Source organism: Pelophylax lessonae (genome assembly GCF_965119305.1).
Source record: "Pelophylax lessonae genome assembly, chromosome: 2".
In the NCBI taxonomy this organism is placed as follows: Eukaryota; Metazoa; Chordata; class Amphibia; order Anura; family Ranidae; genus Pelophylax; species Pelophylax lessonae.
Window position 1 is genome coordinate 573009680 of NC_138769.1, and position 22759 is coordinate 573032438.

Sequence of the window (22759 nt, forward strand, 5' to 3'; positions counted from 1 at the left end):
AATAAAAAATTTTCATTCATACGTTACTGTGAGATAAACCATTTGGATACTGTTGTTCTATTTCACTGTTCAATAAACACCCATTTAGGGAAAAAATATTAAATTGCGGCCTAGTCTATATCTGTACGTGTGAGATACACCTGTTGTATACTGTTGTTCTATTCCGCTATTCAATAAACACCCATTGAGGGGGGGGGGGAATTGCGGCCCAGTCTGCATCTGTACGAGTGAGATACACCCATTGTATACTGTTGTTCTATTCCGCTATTCAATAAACACCCATTTAGGGAAAAAATATTAAATTGCAGCCTAGTCTGCATCTGTACGTGTGCGATACACCCGTTGTATACTGTTGATCTATTGCGCTATTCAATTAACACCCATTTAGGGAAAAAATATTAAATTGCGGCCTAGTCTGTATCTGTACCAGTGAGATACACCGTTTTAGATACTGCTGTTCTATTCTGCTATTCAATAAACACCCATGTAGGGGAAAGAAAGATATTAAATTGCAGCTTAGTCTGTATCTGTACGTGTGAGATACACCCTTTGTATACTGTTGTTCTATTCCGCTATTCAATAAACACCCATATAGGGAAAAAATATTAAATTGCGGCCTAGTCTGTGTCTGTAGGTGTGAGATACACCCTTTGGATACTGTTGTTCTCTTCTGCTATTCATTAAACACCCATTTAGGGGAAAATTGATAGTTTTGCAGCGTTACTGTTAGATACACCCTTTAAATTTGTTTGCCGCATCTCCTTCCACCACCAAGGATTGCAGGGCGCTTCAGTTTGCCTCCTGCGGCTAACTCCTCCTAATCCGCTTCCTCATCGTCATCCTCTACCGCCTCCACATCCGGAGCAGTGATCATTTCCAAGGCTTTCAGGGCAGTCATTCACAAGTGGCTCCGCGGGTGGGTTCCTGCACCCACAAACGCCAGGTACACAATTGTCCAGCAAGGGCACAGTTCTGGAGGATGATGAGATGGAGGATGAGGATGAGGAGGAGATGGAGGAGGAGGAACCATGTTCACAGCAGGGTGGCACCCAGATAACTGATAACAACAGATACTGCACTTGATCTTAGCCAAAATGTCAGGAAGCGATGCTGGTGGCATTCCCACCTGACAGCGGGGGCACAGTGGAAGCACAAGGTGAAGGCAGAGGAGGAGGTCGCCAACGCAGCCAGGGCACCACCAGCATCTCATAAGGCAGGGTTAGCATGTATGAAATGTGGAAAAGCTTTGTCAGCACGCCACAACAACCAGGACCACCTGCTGTTTTTTTTTTTAAGCCCGTGGTGTGTGAACACACTCAGACTATCACCCGGTGGGTGCATAAAAAAGTGCACACCAAAAAGTGAAACACAAAAAGGGCACAGGGTGTACACATTGTCCTTGACCCTGATCCCCAGGGCGCAAGTCTCCTGACAGTGACTGGGGTACTTACACTGGCTAACCTGGCTGAAACCAGGCAGCCCCGTTCTTTTGGAGGTCTGCTGAAACAGACCACCCCAAGTACTAGGTGGGGCTCTTCCGAAGAGAGACCCCATGAGAGAGGGCGAACCAAGCCAGAAGGCCATATCCACCCCCTACCAAGACTTTCAGGGACAGGCCCAAGGACCTACACCCTACTAATCATGCTGTGCAAAATAAAGTGTACCGCCACAATAAAAAACACAAAACGTGAGACACACAACACATAACAGTGGGGAAAGGGATAGTGGAGAAGTGCAAGGTTAGTGCAAGGTTAGTGCCAGGTTGCAATACTATGGCAGGCCCTTCGGCCAGGAATAAAAAATTCCTCTGGTCCTGACTCCTGACCAAAAGGCCCGACCCCAGAAGCAGGTGTGCAAAACGTGTGTAGGAAGTGCAGTGTCCTTGGTGCCATACTCATAGTGTTGCCATCCACCGTGAATTATGGCACAGGGTTTTCAGAATTCCGGTCCCTGGCAAGACCAGTGCAGCCCTGTCCCTACCAGAAGGCCTCAGAACTTAGACAGCTTTGGCAGAGCCCGGCCCACAACCAGGGACACATACCTTTTCCAAGGCCAGACTCAACCCAGAAGGGGGAAAAAAGCCCCCCCGCCGCCATCACCGTTCCTTACCGCCTGTCCAGAGCCAATGTGGGCAAGCTCACGTTCATTGAAATGAACCAGGCATGGATCCCACGGGACTTGTCTGTACCTTGTGCAGAATAGACATGTATACCGGCCTTACCCAGCCATTGTTGTATTTTTGATCTTTCTCACTCTTTTGGGGTGTACCCTAATTGAAAAAGAAATTTAAAATTAAAAACAAAAACCAGTGTTGGCTACCTCGTCCTCCTCCACCGCCGCTTCCACCTACACCGCCACATCCACCGCCACCTCAACCTCCTACTCCAATAGGGGCCTCGTCCTCCTAGATCAAGATGATTATTTTTTTTTTCAGTTTTTTCTGTTATTTTAAGTTATTTCCCTATCCATATTTGTTTGCAGAGTACTTGCCATTCTCTTAACAAGATTTAGCTGCCATTTGCAGCCCTCTTGCCCTTTCCATGTTTTTTTAGAGCCATTTTAGTGCTCAAAAGTTCGGGTCACCATTGACTTCAATGGGGTTCGGGATCAGGGTAAAGTTCGGGTTAAGTTCGGGTCACGAACCCGGACTTTTTTTACAAGTTCAGCCGAACCCGCCGAACCCGGACATCCAGGTGTTCGCTCAACTCTAGTGCATACTACTCTGTACATGGAAATTTTGAGTAAGCCAACATTTCTGTATTAAAAATCCTTTTTTTATTGGTCTTGTGTACAGTAATATTCTAATTTTCAGAGATACGGAATTCTGGGTTTTCACTAGCTGTAAGCCCTAATCATCAAAATTAAAAGAAAGAAATGCTTGAAATATATCACTGTGGGTTACACATCTATATAAAATATATTCGTTTCAATTTTTGAATTGAATTACTGATATTAATTAACTTTTTGAAGATAACTTTTTGAGTAACTGAGAAGGCCTTTGCATATGCACTTGGTGCAAATGCTTGGGAGCAGAAGAAGCCTACCTGTCCAATATATTACCACTGCTTGAGGCCCTGGGCTCAGGGAGCCCAGCAGAGGACAGGAATCTAGAAGGAATGAATGCCTAGGGATGAATTTCCAGAGGTGACTCTGCCACTCAAGGTCTTTTGAAGAGGAACTTTGCAGGGAGGCTGGAAAAGCATCTGCAGAATCACTACGGTGTCTGTTGTTACTGGGAAATACTGCTTCTTCTGAAAAAAGGTGCAGGTTACTGGTTTCCGTCAAAATAGCCTTTTTCTGAGTCTGCAAGTCAGTTAAGTGTGTTCTGAGTTCCCTGAACCAACGCTTGCTGCCGAGCCTGCAAGCCCCTTCCATACAGACAGAGGAGACTGGTGTACTGAACATGCTGTAGAATATCCTGGTTTTACCCTTGAAAAAGTCACGTGTGTGTTGTGACGCAACGCGTCGGGAGAAGCCGGGTGACGTCACTTCCGGTCTACAGCCGAGACCGTAAGTATCGGAGTACACCGCATCGGCGGTTCAGCTGTGTGCAGCTCGCATTGCTTCTATCTTAACTGTAAGTTTGTTATGATTTTTACCCATTAAACTTATCTTACTACACTATGAGAGCCCCCTCTTATCATTTTGGATGAGCGAGTGTCTTAGGAATCTGCCAGAATACCGATCCTTATCTGCCAGAGCGCTGATCCATGACCATCCCATAGAAGGAAAAGGAATATTTATTTGGCATTATGTATTTGAAGATCTCTTCACATCCATAAGCCCCTGTATTATTGGAAAATACCTGGAGGTCCCCTATGGTGATTTACCACACCAAAATGCTCATTTGAGTGTTAATGGAGGTGAGCGGCCATTGCACTTGATTTGGGATTTAAAGCTCACAAATAATTGCACTTGGCTGTCACCGGAAGTGTTTTTTTTAGCAAAGTCACTGGATCACCAATGAACTTTTATTATAACCACTTGTTATGAAGTAGCACTTTATTTTTTGTGCACATTATTTGTTCGTATTTTGGACTTTTCTATTTTCTGCGTTTATTCATTGTAGGCATTGTACAGAATTCCCTTGCTGGTGATTATTATTTTGCACCATGGAGCACTAGTTACACTTTCAACTAATAGTCTTCACCTGCACATGATATTTGTGTCATTCATCACCAGTATAGTGCAGCTTATTTGTCGTCCACAGTTATTATCATTATTTTTTATAGCACTATTAAGCACCTTCATCATCAGTATTTGGCACTGATTACTTTATTGATTTATCTATCAGCTCTCCAGCACTTTTTGTGTATATTTGCATATTTCTACACTGCTATACTAGGATTATCTCCTTATTTATTTTGTTTTGCATATCCATTTACATTGTTTATGGTTATTATTTATTTGATTCAGCAGCACTTCAGCACTTATTGGGTCATTTTGCACATTTGTGCATCATTATTGACTTCTTATGAAGGATTGAGATATATATATATATATTTTATATTCTTTTTATTCCTTTTATTCTTCATTTTACGTTTACAGTGGTCATATTTCACACAACATTAGTTATATTCATATTTTATTTATCTGTGGTCCACCTTTCCTAGAAATTAAGTGCTGATTACCCCTCTTTTATTCCTTTTGAGTACGTTGTGACACTACTGAATCAGCTGCTGATTTTGGTGTTCCACCAATACTCCATTGTCTGACCTCACATTCTTTTTTACCTCATTGGTAGTGCATTGGTTCCCCTCCTCTTTTTTCAAGTGTGTTCTGAGTTCACTGAACCAACGCTTGCTGCCGAGCCTGCAAGCCCCTTCCATACAGACAGAGGAGACTGGTGTACTAAACATGCTTTAGAAAATCCTGGTAGAGGGCTGCACTGACTTAGAATAAAATACAGTGGACCAACACCAGCAGATGACATGGCTCCCCAAATCATCACTGATTGCGGAAACTTCACACTGGACCTCAGGCAGGGCCATGTATTGTAAAATATTGGATAAGAACCTTCTTCCCTCAGCAAGAACACTGAAGATGGGTTGTGGATGGGTCTTTCAGCATGAGAATGACTCAAAACATACCGCCAACGCAAAAAAGGAGTGGCTCAGCAAGAAGGACATGAAAACCATGGAGTGGCCTAGGTCATCTCTAGACCTAAATCCTGTAGAAAATTTACAGAGGTAGCTGAAAATTTGACTTGTCAAGTGACAGCCAAGAAACCCTAAGGATTTAGAGAAGGTCTGTAAAGAATAGTGGACCAAAATCCCTCCTTAGATGTGTGTAAACCTGGTCACCAACTACAAGAAACTTCTTACCTCTTTGCTTGCCAAAAAGGGTTTCTCTACCAAGCACTAAGTCTTGTTTTGCTTGGAGATCAAATAATTGTTTACTCACTGAACTGCAACTTAATTTATAACATTTGTTTTATGTGTGTTTTCTGGATTTTTGGTTGATATTCTGTCGCTATCATTTAAAATACACCTATGATAGCAATTATAGACCCTTCATTTCTTTGTAAGTGAGCAAACTTACCAAATCTGCAGGGGATCAAATAATTAATTATCCCCACTGTATTAATATGCACCTGAGATGGATCTAAAAGTTATTTTTGTATTGTAATATAAGTGTTACTAAGCACAGACACCTGCATAGTACAATTCCAAAGACAGCAACTTTTATGTATATTTTGTATAAATCCATAATCTTTTGAGCCACAGATAAAATCTTTGTGGAATGAAATTCTATTATAATTTCCTCCTGACATGTGTAATTGTTTGTTCTGACAAGCTGGTAATGTATTATTTAATATGAATTGGTCTTGTCTGTATAGATAATAAAATCAGATCAATTAGAAGGATACACATTCAGTAGGACACAGTCATGCATGTTACTTTTTCTTTAATGCTCAATTCCCAGTATACATCAAATAGATGTTCTGAAGTCATTATCTTAATGTAATTCTAAGCGTCGCCTGTAATAGCTCATACAGAAAGCAGATAAGAAGAGGATGATTTTGGTAATCATAGAAAGCTTTGTTATGTTTTTTTCTTTATGTTTTTTCCATAGAGTACAGCAGTTTAGCATTATTGGGATGGTAATTTAATCACTTTCAGGAATGACTTTGGGTTTAGGGATTATATATACTGTGCTGTGAATAGTATTGAGGTCATGGAAAGCAAAGATGATCCTTTTGATGGTAACTATACATGATAAATTTGATTGGCCATTAGATGTCAATTATTTTTCTAGGTGTGACAGAAGATCAGAATGTGTTATTTCTTTCTGTAATTTTCAATTTAATCTCCATTTTGCTGTAAGGATCAAACAGAGATCCCTAATTGTACTCATGTGACCTATGCCAATTACTTTTTTGTCAATTCTTCCCTGATTTTTTTCTCTACTCCATAAAATTGTACCTCACAAAAATACACACAGTATATACCAGTGTAGCACTGCCCCCTTAAGAGCTGCTGGTATTTCACACTTTCTGGATTCCTCTGAGTTACCCGTAGCAACTGCATACAGAAATATTATCACATTATGTTCTTGTAATAAAAACAAAAATAACCGCGCTAAACCCAGAAAGAAGAAAATTTAAATAAAAAATAAAGCTGCAGCTACAGAGGGAAACACCAAATTGCAATAACAAAAATAAAGCTGCGCTAAAAGTGATAAATGTTATTGCAACATATACATAAATAGTGAAGAGATATCAGTGAGCAATCAAGCAAAAAAGTTTTTATAAATAAACAATCAAGCACCAGAGGATCACTGCCTCGGTATCCGTAAGGTGAGCCCCCGTGTATGGATAAGGTAGCCAAACAAATATATATCATAAATACAAATGCAGAAATGGAAAGTCCAAAACAGTGTGTGTAGATGTGCAAGGAAACAGAAATCCTCCACCACAGTTATGTGATTCTTCCTCCACGGTGCCAAAGTGCCAAAATCACGCTAATGCGCTTACCAGATGGAAAATGTAATCAGGCCCTTCAATATGAACCTTGGGGGTTATGAATCCGATCCGCTCCAATGGATCCCTCTCGAATCTCTCCTGCCCTGCTATTATGTTCTTGGCTCAATCAATGATCAGTCTAGGGGAATACAATTCAGCCCTGGAAATAATTTTATACCAGCCCCATAGCATTATTATACCAGCCCAACAGCATAACGTCATTATTTTCTTGTTCATAATAGGGAAAACCATGAGTTTCAAAGCACATTTGAAGAGTGTATTATATATAGATAAGACAGATATGAAAGCACATAGGACTTTATATATATATATATATATAAGAGCAAACTCCTTTCCAGGCTCCCTCTTAGAGATTGCAAACACGATAAAAGACAGGAGATGGTCAGAGGCTGCGGACAAGTTACAGGAGATGGTCAGAGGTTGCAGACATGGTACAAGAGATGGTCAGAGGTTGCAGACATGGTACAAGAGATGGTCAGAGGCTGCGGACATGGTACAGGAGATGTCATGGGCTGCGGACAGGGTACAGGAGATGTCAAAGGCTGCGGACATGGGACAGAAGATGCCATGGGCTGTGGACATGATACAGGAGATGTCATGGGCTGCGGACATGGTACAGGAGATGTCATGGGCTGTGGCCATGGTACAGGAGATGTCAGAGGCTGCGGACATGGTACAGGAGATGTCATGGGCTGCAGACATGGTACAGGAAATGTCATTGGCTGCGGACATGGTACAGGAGATGATCAGAGGTTGGGGACATTTTACAGGCGCTTGAGAAGGAGAGAGGGGCAACTAAAACATGTTACATTCTGAATACTGGTGTAACATGTTCTAAAATGTGAATTTATCATTTAAGCTGGTACACATGCACAGTTTTTTTTTTTTTGTTCAGATTGCTTGCTGATAGGTTCTTGCATCCGCACAAGTGATGTGGATACAGGAATATTCAGGGGCATTGTATTCGGACAATGGCGACCCCCACTGTCAGAATACACGGATTAGTGCTGCAGTCAATTGGCTGCAACCGGCTGATTGAACAAGGTTTTCCGGCAGTCCTGTTCAACAGAAGCTGATCTAATGCTGTTTCCTGCTGAACTGGACAAATCTCAATCCATGTGTAGCCAGCTTTACCTTATTCCTTGCTCCTGTAGGCTTCCTCCAGTGACGTGACTTGTCTCCTTCAGCTTCTATGTAAGTTACTGGCTGTGGTCACACTCCAGCCTCCCCATCATACTATACAGGGTCAATGTCCCTGTATGGTATGTAATGATGTCAGGACTTTGTGTGGAGGAAGAGTGCACTGGAGCTGGCTGCTAAATGGAATAAGGTAAGAGCAAGAGGCTGTTTCTCCCCCTCCCCCTCCCCACACCTACACTGCAAGGGTGGACTTTTATTTCTACTTTCCTGGAGTTGGCTCTGTTATGCAATTACATTCATTGCTGTTTATACTTCGATTTTCCAATAGGTTAGGAATATGCTTGGACTTCTGAGGTGATACATAGATGTATTCCATATACATACTATATCCTATTAAATAAGATGTGTGCTTGGAATGCATCTATGTATCACCTCAGAAGTCCCAGTATATCCCTAACCTATTCAAGAAAGTTACTCTCTCCTCTGTCTCTCTCTCTCAGTAAACGCCGAACACACAAATAAATGGGGAGCTCGGCAGGAAGTTCGCCCGCTGATGAGCGCCCCATAATGCACTGCGCTGGTGCAGTGAACAAATTATGGATTTTCTGATGATTGGCCAAAGCATGCTTATGACCTGTATGCTTTGGCCAATCACAGCACAATGTCCGTGATTGGCCAAAAGCAGGGTGCCTTTAGCCAATCATGGTTCAGGAATTAAGTCCACGCCCCACACTATATAAAGCTGCTTCTTATACGGCAGCAGTGTATAGTGAGTTAGGGGAGATAGGAGTGAGATTAGGCAGGTAGTTAGTGGATTGTGCATTGTCTCTAGTAATAGATCGGGCAGTGTAATATATATATATATATTTGTCAGTTATTGCAGGATATATACCAAGCAGTGCAGTGTAGTGTAGGGCTGATTATTATGGCATTTAAACTTGCTTGCGGCTGTAATCTATTGTCAGCTCCCGGCAATACAGATAAAAAAACATGAAAAAAATGGCATGGGGTCCCCCTCCCAGTCCATTCCAGGCCCTTCAGGTCTGGTACCAATTTTAAGGGGAATCCCATGCCAAAATTGAAGGAAAAAAAAAAAATTGGCGTGGGGTCCCTTCCAAAATCCATACAAGACCCTTATCCGAGCAAGCAGACAGGATAAGGGGGGGGACGAGCGAGCGCCCCCCCCCCCTCCTGAATCATACCAGGCCACTTGCCCCATGTTGAAGGGGACAAGGGTCTCTCCCTCTGGGCTGTGGTTGTGGGGGTCTGAGGGTGGGGGGTTTATTGGAATCTGGAAGCCCCTTTAACAAGAGGGCCCCCAGATCCCGGCCCACCCCCCTCCATGTGAATGGATATCGGGTACATCATATCCCTACCCATTCACCAAAAAAGTGTACAAAAAAAAAATAAAGACAAAAGCCAGTTTTTAACCTTTAAGTTTTAAGTTGTAAAACATTTTATAAATGTAAAAAATGTAAAAATAGTATCCCCCAATGTAAATGCATCGTCAATCACATCGCCCGCCACACCCGAAACATAGAAAGAAAAAAAAAAAATGCTCTCGCCTCTTCAGTCACCTCCGGCGTAATGAGCTGCTTGAGCTGTGACAGCTTTTTATAGGAAAGGGGCGGGGACACCATCCGGTGGCACCGCAACTTCTGATGTGACGTCGGTAATTTATTCACTGCACCTGAGCAGTGCATTATGGGGCACTCATGACATCAGATTCCTATAAAAGAGCTGTCAAACTTAAACAGCTCATTATACAGGAAGCATGTGAAGAGGCAAGAGCTTCTTTTTTTTTTCTATTTTTCGGGTGCAGCGGGAGACGTGATTGGTGATGGATTTACATCCGGGGACACTATTTTTAATTTTATTTTTTAATAAAGGACTTGTCAAAAACTGGCTTTTGTCTTTATTTTTTTGTACACTTTCTACACTTTTTTGGTGAATGGGTAGGGGTACGAGGTACCCGATGGACCCGATATCCATTCACATAGAGGGGGGGCCGGGATCTGGGGGCTCCCTTGTTAAAGGGGGCTTTCAGATTCCGATAAGCCCCCCACCCGCAGACCACCACAACCACAGCCCAAGGTTGTTGGGAAGAGACCCTTGTTCCCATCAATATGGGAACAAGATGCTTTAGGGGGCACCCAAAGCACCCTCCCCATGTTGATGGGGACAGGGGTCTCTTCCCGACAACCATGGGCCGTGGTTGTGGGGGTCTACAGGGAGAGGCTTATCGGAATCTGGAAGCCCTCTTTAACAAGGGGGCCGAAGATCCCGCCCCCCTATGTGAATGGATATCAGGTACATTGTACCCCTACCCATTCATCAAAAAAGTGTACAAAAAAATAAAGACAAAAACCAGTTTTGGAAAAGTCCTTTTTTAAAACAATAAAAAAAATATATTCCCCGATGATCAGTCGCCCTTGCTTGCTTGGGTAAGGGTCTGGTATGGATTTTGGGGGGGACCCCCGCCATTTTTTTTTTACAGTTTGGCGCGGGGTTCCCCTTAAAATTAATACCAGTTCCAAAGGGGGGGGGGCAAGCCGGGTTTTTTCATGTTATTTTATCTGTATTGCCGGGAGCTGACAATACATTACAGTCGCGGGCAAGTTTAAATTACATTTTTCCCTTTAGAAATTTCTGCAGCAGGCTACATACATTCCACAAATGCGCTACTTTACAGGAACATCAAGGGGACCCCCCAGGCACAATATTGAAAGGAATTTTTCATTTTTATCGTTTCACTTTAAGCATCATTAAAATCACTGCTCCTGTAAAAACAATTGTTTTTAAAACATTTTTTTTGCATTGTTACATGTCCCCCAGGGCAGTACCTGGACCCCATACACTATTTTGGGGCAATAACTTGCATTTAAGCCCTTAAAATGAGGCTGTTTGATTTTTCATGTTCGAGTCCCATAGACATCAATGGAGTTCGCATGTTCTAACAAACTTTTCCCCTGTTCGCGGTGTTCTGGTGAGAACCGAACCGGGGAATGTTCGGCTCATCACTAGTGATTACACCCCCAGTTTGGTTCGCACCAGAACACTGCAAACAGGGTAAAAGTTTGTTCGAACAAATGAACCCCATTGAAGTCTATGGGCCTCGAACCTCAAAAATCAAACAGCCTCATTTTGAAGGCTTAAGTTATTGCCCTAAAAAAGTGTATGGAGGTTCGGGTACTGACTTGGGGAACATGTAGCAATGAAAAAAAAGTTTTTAAAAACTATAATTTTTAAAGGAGCACTGATTTACTGATTTTAATGAGGCTTAAAGTGAAACTATAAAAATGAAAAATTCCTTCAATTATCATGCCTGGGGGGTCCCCTGAATGTACCTGTAAAGTAGTGCATCTCTACGATGTATGTAGCCTGCTGCAGCAATACTGACATTCCTGCTGCGCATCCTCCAGAAGCATGTCACTGACACTATGATCGAATAATTCATGTGACTCCTCCGTGCATGATGGTGGGGCGACTGAAGGAGTAGCTGTGGAGAAGGAGCCTGTGGAATGGGCTGCTTTGGCACCTGCGGTGGAAGGCAAATTAATGGGAGCGTGGGTGTCAGAAGAAGAGGAGGATGAGGATAGCTTATTGATCCACTCAACCAACTCTTCCACATGTTGTGGCTGAATAGCATGGGCAGCACCGGAAATAAAGGACGGGCGTGGCCCGCCTGCAGAAGATGCATTATGTTGACTGTGATCACCACTTTTCACCAGTGGTGGCTGGTGCTCCATGGGTCGGAGGGGCGGCAGACGGACGGCAACATACACCCCCCGGACCACACCAGGCCGCGCGCCATACACCACCCCTAGGACCACAGCAGGATCCCCCCCGACTCACTCACCCTGCCTGAACGCGACATCTGGACAAGTGCGGCGGAAACTTTGGCTTCTTCCCTTCTTGGTCTACAGCGTCTCCTCCCTCCTCCTTCATGCCCAATGGCATTGCTTCAAATTTCGGCCAATCGGGAAACGGTTCTCATGACCCGCTTCTTAATTGGCCAGGAGGAGGTTCCATGTGACAATAGCGAATTTTCATTCGCTAATGTCACACAACTGGGTGGGCTTGGGGCGCAGTGCTCTGCACCCTTAGCCCACCCTTTTTTCTTAGCCTATTAGAGCCTCTGGCTCTAATCACGTGGCTAAAAAAAAAAAAAAGCCCCATTGAACTCCATGCGTCCGGCACCCCTGCATGTAGATTAGGGAGCCAGACACATGGATAGGGGGACGGCGCCCCTGCGCCCCCAATACACCAGCCGCCACTGCTTTTCACAATGGACACAGAGGCTGCTTGTCCTCTTTTCGTAGCCTGTGAGCGTCAGCCTCTCCTTGTTGGCCTTTCGGACATAATGTTGATACAGATCGATATAGGGTATACACAACTGACCAACAGATACTCAATGACCTGATATGATGTAATTGATAGCCCTATAGATGAGCTGTGGTGGTTATAGATGTACGCAAGTGACCGATTAACAATACTCTCACTGATATCTTATGTAATCTATAATTGTATAGATTAATGATCTGTGATGCTTATAGAATGTTCCACAACTGACCAATGAATACTCTGACTAATATCTGAAGTGATCTCTTTAATCCTATAGGTCTGTGATGCTTATAGAATGTTCCACAACTGACCAATGAGTACTCTGATATCTGAAGTGATCTTTAATCCTATAGGTCTGTGATTCTTATAGAATGTTCCACAACTGACCAATGAATACTCTGACTGATATCTAAAGTGATCTATAATCCTATAGGTGTGTGATGCTTATAGAATGTTCCACAACTGACCAATGAATACTCTGAATGATATCTGAAGTGATCTATAATCCTATAGGTCCGTGATTCTTATAGAATGTTCCATCTACAACTCACCAATGAATACTCTGACTGATATTTGAAGTGATCTATAATCCTATAGGTCTGTGATGCTTATAGAATGTTCCACAACTGACCAATCCCTCCTTTCTTTTCAATTCTTTCAGTCTGTTCCCCCATTGTTTATCATTTTTCATTTTTTGGCATCCTCTCTACAGAAATTTTCCACTGCCATCTGTGCATTTCAACTCAAATCTATGCCCTTCCTGATTAAATGCTCCTTGCTCCATGGACTCCCTGTGTCCCCCACCTGGACAATTCTTACTCTCCCTGTCTACTGTTTCTCATGACATACCTTGTCCCTTCCATCTGTGAAATTATAATGAACTTTTCTGCTGTTAAATATCTAAAAAGACACCAAGATATTTTGCTCTTTATTTTGACACGTATATGAGACATCATATATGTTTAATGTTAACATGTACTGCTAAAATAACATGCCGATCTATTCATGGGGATTGCCTGGTTCCCTTGAATTGGCCCCCGGGATCGCACCCGGCACGGTAAGCCCAAGTACATCTGTACTTGGGGCAATAGGAGCTCTGGAATGCAGCAAATCTAGCGCTCCCAACGACCACTGTGGGTCTCTGGCTTCTACTTCCATGACGGCGGAGCTCGTAGAATGTGTCCGGGCTGGGCGTTTCCTCCCCCCGATGCATGTGCAGCCTCCCCCCGGTGCATGCGCATCGGGAACATGGCCGTGTGACGGCCGTGACACGTAGCATCCCGCAGCGCAGCACTGCGCATGCGCGGATAACTATAAAGCGCCGGGGAACTCATCAGTGTGCCACTTCCCTCGCTGAGAGGGAGAGATGAGCACTTCTGGAAGTGCTGCCTGAAGAACCCTTTCCCCCTACCCGATGAGTGCCAAAGAATGTGAGTTTGCAACAAGAGACACTTATAGCCCCCATGAGAATGAGGGGGCTGTCTACTTTACCCTACCTGTGAAAATGAAAATAAATAATCACTCCCTGCAACTCTCACTTCTCTACATCTTAGACTCTGGGAAGTTTTTGGTTTCCTTTCGTGGAAGGCTACAGAAATCTCCCAGCACAGCTGCAACACTCTGCAGTTTCTTCCAGTGAGTAGTGAAAAGTCACATAGACATTTAAAACCTACCACAGTCATATAGAGAAAATTTGAATATGATCTATGTATCACTCTCAGAACCAGCTGCTTCCATACGAGTTCTTGATGTGATTCGGGGACTAGAGGGAAATAGGGCTTCCTATATGGATCAGGCAGAATCATACAAAAAAAGACCTGTAAGTCTACAATATAAAATCACATTGCCCCAATAAGACTTTGGGTAGCAACTGTGCTTTTAATCTTATACATTATTGTACTCCCCAGATATGGTGACATCCTTGAAAAAGGCACCCAATTGAATACTAGCCGAAATGCGTTGGGTGTTTTCGGATGTTTCTCTATCAAACCCAAGTCTTTACCCAAGCATGGAAAGCAGAGAAATAACATCAGAAGTCACCATGTCACAATATGTCACACTTTCTACCTTTTTCACCACCTTCACTTCCATGGGCCTTTAGCCCATTGCACACAACTTACATGTGTAATTTTTTACTTTCAATAAATATGTTTTATTTATAAATTGTATAAATTCCTATTTCTTTGCCTAAAAAGTCCCACATCCTACTTGGCCTGAGGCTCCAAAAAACCCCACCGATATAACTATAAGGGACGTTGGCAAAAAAACGTTTCTAAATATAGGCATCTTAGAGAATCACAACCCTATGAAAGGAATCATCACTTTGGCAAAAAAGCAGGTTTGTGTTTAGGCCTCTAGGTATGACAGTCAAAAGTTTATGAATCCAGTATGATTCCCTCCTCAGAAAGAACCTACACCTTTTTTTGAACAATAGGGTCTAGGAACATGGTCTATTACCATCCCTTGAAGGTCATGGATTTGATTCTGGGCATCCACAAAATAGACTTCCACAGGCTTGTCATGATTGGTTTATGCAGTCAGGTGTTCTCGAGTGACACATCAGTATCTTTCCTCTGCTTCCAGAAATTATATTCAAACAAACCTGTGTTGCCGATATAAGCCATATAGCATGGACACTTCAGTAAGTACACAGAGTTCTGTGTTACATTTTTAGGATTTGTGAAGATGGTATACTCATCTGGTAATATGATGCTACAGATGGAGGCATTGGAAATGTTGCAGTTCTAGATTTGCAGGTCTGGGCTCTTTTTCATAAAACTCCTTTAAAATTCTGCACTGGAACCTGGTGTGTTGGCTACTCATTTACCAGGCTGCCTCAAAGTGTTACTAAATAGTAAAATCAATCTGTATATGCAGTAAAGCAAGCGTGTTATACTTACTGTGGAACCTAAGGGGTTAATCCTTCGCATTGTGTAAAAAAAGTTGTTGGATCCTGTCTTTTCTGATCCTCCCCTTCTTCCTCTGTCCACAATCCATCAGCTGATAAGACAGAGCCTTAGTAGTCACTCTGCACATGCTCAGTTTGATGTGTTTTGTTTTTTGTTCTTGGGAGGGTGCATATGATAAGCGCAGGGTCAGTTAGCACTGTCCAGACAGACTGTCCAGATAATTAAGGGTGATCATCATCAATATGCTAATAATCATAAGAAGCAACCAGTCGCTTATTTCAAACTTTTATTGTATGAACAGTACATATTCATGTTTATTTGTATATATTTATTCATTTAATAAATATATTGCAATTATTTTACACAGGCCGTTGCTTTACAATTGACTTAAATTATTGTAATGTGCCAGAATATGTTGTGCTACATTTAGTTTTATATATTTCTGGTATAATATATTTTCTTATAGAAAAAAAGTTTAAGCTGATCCAGGTGAAAATTATTAGTGATTGCTGGCACTTCAATTCTGCATGCAGCAGCTCTGTCTTTGTACACACCTGTACACGATGATGCCAGCAGCAAACTCGTATGAAATATATCCACTTTTGAGGGGTATGGAAATGTAACCTGTTAGAAAATGCCAACATTGGCCCTGTTAATACTTTGCACTGACAACACCAATGCCCATGTTCACCACAATATATTTTTGTATCTTAACGCTTCGCTAATTGTATGTGTGCATTGGGCTATTGGTCTCACTCTCAACACAAGTTTTCTACACAGAAAATATTTAGTGGGTATCATGCAAGTGGCACTTTTTATGTCTGCATGTCTCTGGTTTTAGATGTCTGCATAGTGAAGAACCATTATTGGCAGGTGCTCTAAGACAGTGGTTCTCAAATCCGGTCCTCGGGACCCACCAACAGGCCAGGTTTGCAAGATAACTAAATTACATCACAGGTGATCTCATTTGCTTCTCAGTGATTGCAGTATTCTAGTCTGCATCCCCCAAGGTAATACTTAAAATCTGGCCTGTTAGTGGGTCCCGAGGACCGGATTTGAGAACCACTGCTCTAAGACAACCTAACCTTCTCCAAGCCCTTGCTCAGCTGCAATTATGATCAAACCCTTCAAGCCACGAGGCAGTTGACCAGAATAAATACACAGCAAGTATAATTGCGCTTTCCTCTGTGATCATTTTTCACATCTGTTAGAAAAAAAATAACTCTTCCCAACTAGAAGAATAATGTCACCACATCTTCATTTCAAGTTTTAATGAGAAGGAAATTACCGTACATCATGCAGCCTATAATTTGCTGTCTGTTTTAATAATGGTTTTTAGTATCAACTTTGCTAATTCTCTGTCACTGGAAAATTGTTCTTCCTTAGAACTCCACCCAGAGGGTTACAGGATTCATTTAAATCACCAAATTAAAATGTAATTCTAAATAACATGACCGATAACAGGCTAAACACACCTTAATGGTGATTGGCTGAGTTGCGGATTACAGTCGATTTGTAAGGTCTGGTTAACACTAGTGCACTTAAGTCGCACAAAATTGCATACCAATAGAAGTCAGTTGTTTTAAATGGTGCCTGTTTATATCAATACAGCAAAGCACGATTTTGGAAAAGTGTCCTGTGCTACTTTGGTGAGATTCCTGCATGATTCTCGACCCCTAGAATATGAAAACCATGTCCAAGTAGCATTTAGGTAGCAAGCAAGTTGCATCACATAATCGCACTGAAAGTCAGATCTAAATCTGATTGCAGCAATGTAAACCTAGCCTAAAGGTCCAGTTTGGTGATAAACTAATGAAGCCCCTTGACATGACCACTGCGGCTTCCACATTTATTTGCAAATGTGTGCGACTAAACCCTTGTTTTTCACGTGAACTGTTAGACAGGGTCAATTTGGTTGTGTTGCAGACTAGCTGGTAATTTTCATTTGTTTTTGATATGTGTTGCCCCTCCATGTGCTCCTTGCTACAAAGGCTAGTTATAGGTTGGCGTGGTTGCCATTTGTCGGTATAGTTGATAAATTGTTGCGGGGATGCACTGGATAGATTCAGCTGGCATTATGCCCTTGCTGGGTGTCCCATACGTCCCTGTATCTTTAAAGTGTAACACCACTTTTGTAGAGAAAAAACATTCCCCTCTGGGTGATCTCTGTGCTTTACAAGGATTATAACACACTTTGTTGCAGATTCATACCTTTTGTTATCCTGAAGAAATCACTGTTTGTTCCTCTGAGCCTCTGTGCTGAGTGGGTCGGATGGGAGTGGTTTCATAATTATCAACCAGCTGTGGCAGTTGCAGAGCACTAATGAGAAAAGCTGCTGGGCCTGCATCCCTTTAGACGTGTTCCTATTGGGAGTATCTCACCAAAAAATGCAATTTTTGTTGTCAGAAATCTGACTTGTATCTTAGGCAGACTTCTGGAAAAATTGGTGAGCCAATCACACAAGCAGGAAATTATGTTTCTGGGGTGTGGTCAGTACACATTCTGTGTATAGAACAGGTCCAGGTAGCCATATTGCATTGCATTTTCAGAAAATTACAGCAGATTGAACATTAAATTACAATACAATTGTATACGCTATATTGTTTTTTCTTTTTTTTTGCTATTTTGTTTCCCCACGGAAGAGGAGTTACCCTTTAAGGGAGAGACTCTCAAAATGATAGCGTTAGCAACCACAGTACACTGGGACACCTTGACATGGCCACTGCAGCTTATACATATGTTTGCAAATGTGTGTGACTAAACCCCTTGTTTGTAACGTGAATTGTTAGACAGTATCAATTTGGTTTTGTTGCAGGTTGGCTGGCAAGTGAGCTGTTTTTTTTTTGTTTTTGATTGGTGATAAAGAAAGCCTACATTTTTTTAAACCCCTAAAATAAATTCTTCTATGCCTTACATTTGTGGCAATACCACATATGTGTACATTATTTGTTGTTTGTACCTGTAGTAGGATCAAGAGACAATAGTGCAATGAAAGGAAAGTCTGGATGGCTCTACACCAAACCGAGATCCAACGACCTTTATTCACATATAACCATGAAGAACATGAAGAGCACTACATGGTAAGCAAGTGAGCACCGGCCTACATGTTTCGCACACAAATTGTGCTTTATCAAAGTATTTTATGTTTATCTATGAACTGGTAATTTATACCTAGCCAGACTTTCCCCTATGGGGTCTCAGCAGGTTAATTAACCAATTCAATACCATGTTGTTATCATTGCTTAACAGTCAAAAACCTGTGTTACAAAAAGCAAATAATAAAGCGTAAAAGTGATGATACAAGAATATATATACAGTATATATATATATACAAATTATGCAAGATAAAAACATATGAAATAGTACAGCCAGACCCAAATAATGATACAATCTATTATATATTCATACATTATCCATCAATATGGATTTAAGGTAAATTCAAAAACTAGACTACTAAAAAAATAAACAGCCCAGATAACAACATAAAAGAGCCGCTAATAAAAAGGGAGAAAAAAAATTAAAACAGCGTGGTCCTTTTGTGTGTTGTACCTAAACACATTGATGACAAAAACACTGACACAAAAAAAAACACTGACTGACCTTTTACCTTGATACTATCCAGATTAAGTCCCAATCAAGCTAATTTTTACCAAGAGATCACTATGATAGCCAATCCTATGATTATTAGTACAAGACCAGGAGCAGTCAGTGCCAGATTAGTCTCCATACCGGGAGCTTGCTATGGAGTGCACTTTCAGCACAAACACTGGTGCACATATTTGTGGTTCTTTGGAAGAAGGGCCACCTCTGTGATGCTGCATATACACTATATTGTCAAAAGTATTGAGACACCTGCCTTTACACGCACATGAACGTTAATGGTATCCCTGTCTTCGTCTGTAGGGTTCGATATTGAGTTGGCCCACCCTTTTCAGCTATAACAGCTTCAACTCTTCTGGGAAGGCTGTCCACAAGGTTTAGGAGTATGTTTATAGAAAAGTTTGACCATTCTTCCAGAAGTGCATTTGTGAGGTCAGGCACTGATGTTGGATAAGAAGGCCTGGCTCGCAGTCTGCACTCTAATTCTATCAGATTGAGGTCAGGACTCTGTGCAGGTCAGTCATGTTCTTTATGGACTTTGCTTTGTGCACTGGTCTAAATCATTTGGTGGAGGGGGGATTATGGTGTGGGGTTGTTTTTCAGGGGTTGGGCTTGGCCCCTTAGTTCCTGTGAAGGGAACTCTTAAGGTGTTAGCATACCAAGACATTTTGGACAATTTCATGCTCCAAATTTTGTGGGAACAGCTTGGGGATGGCCCTTCCTGTTCCAACATGACTGCGAATATACTGCGCACATATGTAAATGCCAAAAGACATTGACGGGAGATTACAAGTAGGGATGATCAAACAGTTCGGGTCGACCATCGGTTCGACCCGAACATTGACTGTTCGAAATTCGTCTGAATTCCGAACTTTTTGTGGAAAAACTTTGGAATTCGGCAACCAGAACCGACCAAAATGCAGGAACTGGGCTTTAAAAGCCAGTGATTGTACCAGAACCATTAGTAAAAGCCAATTGAGGGGGCAGGAGGATGCTAGGAATGTGATTGGAGTGACTAGGGGGTCCAGAGGCCAACCAGTAGTGAATACGCCCCCCAGTATATAACATAGCCCCGCCAAATCTCTAGCACTGTAATACAGGGGCTGTGGAAGAGAGTGGAAGCAGTTCTGTTACTCCTGCTGCAAAAGTGTCATTTAGCAATTATTATTAGGGGTATATATATATATACACACACACATATATGTATTTATACACATACACACATATAGGTGTGATAGGAGCGGAGCCCTATGCCTGCAAATAATTTCATTAGCGCAGGCATAGGGTTCTGCTACTTTCACACCTATATGTGTGTATGTGTATATATGTATGTGTGTGTGTATATATACCCCTACACAGAAGTTCAGATGTCATGCCTGCCTCCAAAGACGTCCACAAAAAAGCCCAATAAACGCCTGCAACTTAAACGGCCAGGTGTGAAAATAGCGGAGCCATATCCCTGCTCTACTGCAATTCTAAGACAAACAATCTTTTTTTTTTCTGGTTCTGGACATGCTACAGAGCTGAAACTTCACAGGTACACTTTTTAGACCCCCCAGACACCAAATCCAAAGAAATCTCTTTTTTTTTTCAATAATTGGCTCTCTATCAAAAACAACAATTTTTAAGAACTTTTTTTTGTGCGATTAATAGTCCCTGGGGCATGACCCAGAACCCTAGGCACTTTTTAGGGCATTTATTGGGTTTTAGGGCTTCAAAATGGTGTTTTTTGATTACCGAAGTTCGGGTCCCATTGATTTCAATGGGGTTCTGGAATCCAGGCCCGAACTTTCGGGAAGTTTGGGTGTTCTGGTCGAACCAGACTTTTTAAAAGTTCGATCATCCCTAATTAAAAGTGGTTTGCAAATCTAGAAAAGGAAGAAGGGACATATTTGTCTTGTGAATAATGTGCTGAAAATTAAATAAATAGTTGTCTAGCCAATAATGGGCAATGAGGCACTTGAGACTAGATGGTAGCATTGGTGTGTAATGGAAAGAAGTAATTGGGCATGTTGGTGATGAAAATGAAATTTGGTCTTGCAGTAAGACCATATATTTCTAATGTGAATCATGGGGGTCAGTAGATGAAGATCTTTCACAGTGGGAGGGGAGGACCATAGCTATGAATTAGGATGGATCGGTGTAATCCATAGTCTCTCTATTTCTGACCACATGTTCAGGGGGGAGAAGACCATGATAACAGATGATGTAGGTAACCTGCCAAGTGATATTTCATCTGGAAAACCCAGATCACCCTTTGATTGCAATGTAGGATGACCTGTCTAACTATTGTATGTCACTACATATAAAATTGTGCAGAGCTTGTTGTAGTGTTTTAGACCTGATTCACACTAATACAATTTCAGATGTGACCTGAGTCACACAGAATCACATTACAAGGGAAATCACATTTTTTTTCAATGGTGTCCATTCACATCAATGCATCTTAGCAGGGAGCGATTTTGGAAAAGGTTCCTGTACTACTTTGGTGCGATTCCAGTCATTGTTGATGGGGAAATCACTCCTGCAGCACTATTGGGTTTGGCTGGCAGGGAGTGTGGGGAGCCTTCCCTGCCTGCAGAACACAATGATCTTTGCCGACTGCTATAGTCGCCAGCAGTGATCTCATGAAAAAATGTTGACAGACTGATTGTACTGAATTCGATCAACGAGATTTGATTTATCTATAGCTGGCATTAGTTCACCTTTTTCAAAAAAATGAAAAGATGAATTAACATTCTTTCACCCTCCCCGGTCCCCGCTGTACCTACTTCCATGGGTGATGAGCTGTCAGTGCCCACATAGTCAGTGCAGCTGTCTGGGGATTTGAAATCCCCACTATTCTCCCCCTTCTTCCTGCAAGACTCCTGGGATGGATCGGAGCAGTTCTGAAGAGAAGAGCAGTGATTCAAAATTTCCAGACCACTACACCGACTGCGTGGGCACTGGTAGCTCATCATTCATGGAGGTAAGTACAGTAAGGATGGAGGTGGGAAGGGAGCAAATAAAAGAGGTTCATTGATAGGGTTAACACACTCTTTTAAGGTTCTCTTCCTGCCCCCCATGTGGCAGCCCTGTGTGCCAGAGTGGCTAATTGGCAAGTATCAGTGCTATCACATGGTAGAAAGGGGATTGAGTCCCCCCACCCCCATACCCCCATACTCAGAAATACAGGTTAGGTCTCTTCTCTTTTGCCCTGATAAATGGAAGGGCAGGAAAGTAAAGCAAAGGAAAGTATAAGAAGCTGTGGGGGGGGGGGGCATATCTGGCCCAGAACTAATTTTTCCAATGAGTATAAACTTGGCAAATTAGCAAGTCATATATAATAATATTGCTTTTATTATTTATTTTATTGGGGGGGGGGGGGCTGGCTGAATATTAAATTTTCATTTCCTAACGTTCTGCACCCCCAGCTGTACTTTGAATTGTGCCTAGAAATTAGTAAATGGAATAGGCAGCCTGGCAGAGTAATCTGTTTGAAAATAAATGCGCTAGCTGTGTGGTCAGCTATTACACCGAATACAATTTTTTTTTCAAAAGCATGAAAATACACAACGTTTTCACCAATGTGAACTTTAAATGCAAGTACATTTAAAAAAGGCGACCTGGAATAATAATTGCATTACAATAAAATGCACCGAGGCTCTGGCCTAATATTACACTGAATGCCACTTGTCCAAGTGTCCATTGACAAATGCAGTTTGCACATTGCATTGGTAATATAGTAAGTAGTGAGTTTGGGATGCAGAACGATCCGCAGTTTTTAAAAATAGAAACATA